Here is a 5,888-nt window from a genome sequence, read left to right on the forward strand (position 1 = left end):
TAGTCAGTAGTTGTACGCAAACCTTTAAATGATAAGGCTATAAAGTGTTGATGGAGTTGTTGTGGCAAAGTCCTCTGTTGTCGTTGTTGCTGATATAACGCCGACGTTGATTCGCCCTCTTGAAACCATCCTATTGTCTTTTTAGAAGCTATTAACTGCTCAATTGCGGGGTCCCGGTGAAACTTGTATCGGGGAACTTCACTCTTCCTACGCATCTCTTCCAGGGCTGTCTGGAGACGCGCAAGCCATTTTATAGCTCGTTTTCCTAATATTAATAGCTGGTTGCCATTGCCGTCCTGTGCTTGTAGCTCCGACTTTAGTTGCTCAATGGATGAGTTCATGTTTGTGCATTTTAATTTCAGTTCATTCAGCAGTCTCTTGGATGTTCGTTTCTTCTGATCAATTTCTGCCAACAGTTCGTTCTCCCTTTGATCCAGGTACTGGTTGATTTCATTCCTGAATTTGCGAAGCTCATTGATATTGGTTAGGCTTTCTTCGTCAACTGATTTCATGATCGCTTGTATGTCGTGTAAAAGTTTGCCAATGTTACTGGCCGTCTGGACAAGTCCTGTTTTCAGGCGGTTGTATTCTGCACCCTGCTGGTATTGTTTTGCCACTTGCATGATTTTCTCTACTTTGCAAGAGCGATGTTCTTCATTCTCAACTAAACAGTCTCCACACAAAAGTGCATCATGACTTGGACAGTAATATTTGATAAACTCTTTAGCATGAAGCTGACAAGTTTCTATAAACTTTTCATCTTCACTCTCTTCGCGAAATGAGGGAGGCATAATGTTTTTTTCGAGGGCGTGGCTTTTGGTTATTTTCTGATTCCGGTGTACTCGGGCGCAGGTGGAACACAGGAACTCCTTGCAGACGGGACAGAAGGCCTCAGGGAGGATTTTCTTGCCGTCCTCCGCGCATGGCTGGCAGTAGGTGAGGTCTGTCACCGATCCATATGCCATTTGTGCCTTTCGTCCGGGAACAGCATCCATCCTTATGAGTGCCTTAAATATTTAAGGAATATATGGCGTAGCTGCAGTTTGAACCATGAATCTATAATGATGGAAAAACTGTTTTTATTTCTTAGCAAAATTAAATTCTTCCCTCTTTGTCCCTCCCTCCCAAATGTTCCTCCAGTCTCTTTTTGTCCCTCCCTCAATTACCCTTTCTCATCTTTTACCTTCCGTCTCTCTCTCTATGTCCATCCCTCTCCCCTCTGTCTTATCCACTATCTCTGTTCTTCTCTCAATCTCATCTCACCATCCATCCCTCCATCTCATCTCATCCTCTCTATCTCCCTATTTCTCTCTCTCTCTCTATCTCCCTATTTCTCTCTCTCTCTCTCTCTCTCTCTCTCTCTCTCTCTCTCTCTCGTGTGTGTGTGTGCGTGTGTGTGTGCGTGTGTGTGTGTGTGTGTGTGCGTGCGTGCGTGCGTGTGTGCGCGCGCGCGTTTGTGTGTGTGTGTGCATGTGTGCGTGTGTGTGTGGGGGGGGTGTGCGTGTGTGGATGTGTGTGGGAGGGAAAGGGGATGCGTGTGGGGGGAGAGGGAGTGCGTGTGGGTGTCCCCGTGTGTGAATGAGAGGGGTCGCACGAGCTCGCACGTGTGTGCTTGTTTATTTACATCCCGGCAGAAGAGCGTTTTAAAAAGGGGATGCTCCGACGTGTATGACGTCGTCCATCGGGTGAAATCCAAACTGCCACCTGTGTGTATGATCTCAGATGTCAGGAAAATACACAGGAGATGCTCCGACGCTAGGTAAATACACAGGAGATGATCCGATACTAGGTCTATGCACAGGGGATGCTCAGACATCAGGGCAATACCCCAGGAATGCTCTGACACAAGGGCACTACACAGGAGATGCTCAGATGTCAGGGCATTACACAGGTGATGCTCAGATATAAGGGCAATACATAAGGGATGCTCAGACGTCAGGGCAATAATCAAGTGATGCCCAGAAGTCAGGGCAATACACAGGGGATGCTCAGACACTTTGACAGTATACAGGCGATGCTCAGACGCTAGGTCAATGCACAGGAGATGTCCAGATGTCAGGGCAATACAATGAGGACGCTCAGACGTCAGGGCAGTACACAGGATATGCTCAGACGTCAAGGCAATACACAATAGATGTTCAGACGTCAGGCTCATACACAAGGGATACTGAGACGTCAGGGCAATACACAGGAAATACCCTGATACATTAGCAATACACAGGGGATGCTCCGACGCTAGGTCAAAACACAGGGGATGCTTCGACGCTAGGTCAATACACAGGAGATGGTAAGACTTCAGGGCAATACACATGAGATGGTCAGACGTCAGGCCAATACACAGGGGATGCTCAGACGTCAGGACAATACATGTGGGAAGCTCTGACACCTGGGTAATACACAGGGGATACTCCGACGTAAGGGCAATACACAGGAGATGCCCAGATGTCAGGGCAATACACAGAGGATGCTCAGACGTCAGGGCAATACACAGGAGATGGTCAGACTTATGTGCAATACACAGGGGATGCTCCGACGCTAGGTCAATACACAGGAGATACTCAAACGTAAGGGCAATACACAGGAGATACTCAGACGTCAGGGAAATACACAGGGGTTGCTCAGACACCTGGACAATACACAGGGATTGCTTCGACGTCAGGGCAATACACAGGGGATGCTCAAACGCTAGATCAATACACATGAGATGCTCAGACGTAAGGGCAATACACAGAAGATGTTCGGAAATCATAGAAATACACAGGGGATGCTCAGACATCAAGGCAATTAACAAGGGATGCTCAGACACCTGGGCAATACCCAGGAATTGCTCAGACGCTATGTAAATTCATAGGAGATGATCCGACGTCATGGCAATACACAGAGGATGCTCAGACGTCAGGGCAATACACAGGGGATGCTCAGACGTCAGGGAAATACACATGGGATGCTCAGACATAAGGGCAATGCACAGGGGATGCTCAGACACCTCGGCAATACCCAGGAATTGCTCCGACGCTTTGTAAATACATAGGAGATGATCCGATGTCATGGCAATACACAGAGGATGCTGAGACGTCAGGGCAATGCACAGGGGGTGCTCAGACGTCAGGGCAATACACAGGGGATGCTCAAACGTCAGGGTAATACACAGGGGATGCTCAGACGTCAGGGCAATACACAGGGGATTCTTACACACAAGGGCAATAAACATGGGCTTCCCCGAAGCAAGAGCAATACACAGGGTATGCTCTTATACCAGGGCATTAAATAGTGGATGCTCAGAAACCAGGGCTAAATGCCACATAATAAGTAAATGATCGTCTCTTAAATATTGCATCACCAGTGAGTGTACGCCCGCTAAAGGTTACATTATCAGCGATTTTACGCCCCCTAAAGCTGCATCATTAGTGATGGTATGCCCCAATAAACACTACATAATCAGTAAATGTACGCCTATATTACGCTTGACTGTAAGTGATTTTAGCCCATAGCTGCTACATTATCAGTGAATGTATACCCAATAATCGCTATCTCAGTATTCACAGTTACTGTAGGCATTCTAAACGCTTATTCATACGTGATAGTGCGGCTCCTAAATGTTGCATCATAAGTGAATGTATGCTCCTTCAACGCTTAAATATCATCACTGATTGTTCTCCCTCTACATTTCAGTAACTGTACGTTTACTTAACGCGGCACCATAAATTATTGTAAGCCCCCCTATATGCTACAGAAACTTTGACTTTACGCCCCCTATCATCCCTGATTGTAAACTTTCTAAATGTTGCATCATTATTGATTTTACGCCACCTAAATGCTGCATATTCAATGATTGAACGCCACCTAAATTCTGCATTATTAATGATTGTACGCCACATCAATGCTGCATTATCAATGATTGAACGCCACCTCAATGCTGCATCATCAGTGATTGAGCGCCACCTAAATGCTGCATCATTAATGATTGTACGCCACCTAGATGTTGCAGCAATAATGATTGTATGCCACCTAAATGCTGCATCATTAATGATTGTACGTCACCTAGATACTGCAACAATAATGATTGTACGCCACCTAGATGCTGCATCATTAATGATTGTACGCCACCTAGATGCTGCATCATTAATGATTGTACGCCACCTAGATGCTGCATCATTAATGATTGTACGCCACCTAGATGCTGCATCATTAATGATTGTACGGGCATTGATAACCCTGATCCTCACAGGTAGTCCGGGCATTGATAACCCCGATCCTCACCAGTTTTTCGGCCCCAATCCTCACCAGCTGTTCAGGCATTGATAACCCCGATCCTCACCAGTTGCCTGGGCATTGATAACCCCGATCCTCAGCGGTTGTCCGGATATTGGTAACCCCCATCCTCACCAGTTTATCGGGCAAATTTGCAGATTTGAATTGTACAAGGCGCAAGACATAAAAGAGTCAAATACAACATTCCAAATCAAAACGCAGATTTTATAACACTTTATTATATATTTTACTTGATAAATCACTTTATACACATGCATGCTTTCATAATCACTGCCATTTAAATTACGCAAAAGCATGTGTTTGTCTATCTCGAAGCTGGCCGGAGATGACCGTGATGTTACGATTGGCTAATCAGGTGCGCTTTAACCAAATGGCATCAATGTTATGATGTTAATGTGAACAAATTTGCTGATACATTATTTAGTTTAGAGTTAATGTAAGCATTGTTCGAGTCGCAGAATCGGAAAATAGAGCCATCAAAAGACCACATGCGTGTCTGTTATGGAATGCTGCCCTAATAGGACATTTCCGGTAAACCTGATACTGTAGACGTATGATGTATCAATGAGGATCACTTATAATTTCTAAAATATTAGCTCAGAACTCCTTTACTAAAATTATCATTTGTAACGTAGCATAATAATATATGCTCTTATGCATTCGTCCACAGAATAAATAAAGTTGACACCGATTTCACCTAACAAAAGTAAAAAGTAAATTTAAGTCTACACGCATTCGTTTGCCCGAAGTCATAATGTGGCAAGAAAATATCTACATTGTTCTCACAGCTATGAATGTTTACATTTCAATGATACTCGGTGAATTATATATAATTCAGTGATATTCGTATTATTGCATCGTAGGGGGAATTCTAATGAATGTTTGTCCAGTCCTTGATCCTCGAATGACCTTGTGTCAATCTTGCTTCCCTCAGTAATCAGACTCCGACAGAGGTTTTTACCGTTCAACGCACGAAACATTACTGCACTGGTCAGCTTCTTTTTTTCAGATGTCCATATACAGCTGCCCTGTGCTTAATTAGTGAAACCGTATTATGAAAGTATGTGGGAAAATTGTACAAGGCCAGTTATTAAGATTTCTCATTCACCTACCTTATTGGGTTATTAACCTGTTGTAGAGTTGTTTTTGTTTTGTTTTGGGTTTGTTGTAGAGTTGCATCGTTCCATATCAGTTCATAAAGTACACAAGGCGGAGCTTTCAAAGTAGGCAGCACTGTCACGTGGGTGTGTTTTGTTTAACGGATTGATATGAATCAATTTACGTTTTACTAAATTGATTTGCAAACAATGAGAAGTAAGTGGTGCATATTTGTGTACATAATTGTTTGCACTACCTTTTGATACTGTCAGCAGTTTGAAACAATTATTAAGGGAAGATAAAGCTAAACAAAAACAATACTAAGCTTGAAAGGTAATCTCTACCCTAAAACAGGAAGTTACTAGTTTCGTTTCAAAAATATTTGTCCATTCATGTTTACGTTCTGTTAAATGACAGAAGTTTTGTTGAGCAGAAATATAAAGTTTACACCGAATAAAATCTGGCACTGGACAGTTATCAGATTGGCTCATAGTATTTGTAAGTATACTTTACATTTA

The sequence above is a fragment of the Mya arenaria genome, chromosome 14, assembly GCF_026914265.1.
Source record: "Mya arenaria isolate MELC-2E11 chromosome 14, ASM2691426v1".
In the NCBI taxonomy this organism is placed as follows: Eukaryota; Metazoa; Mollusca; class Bivalvia; order Myida; family Myidae; genus Mya; species Mya arenaria.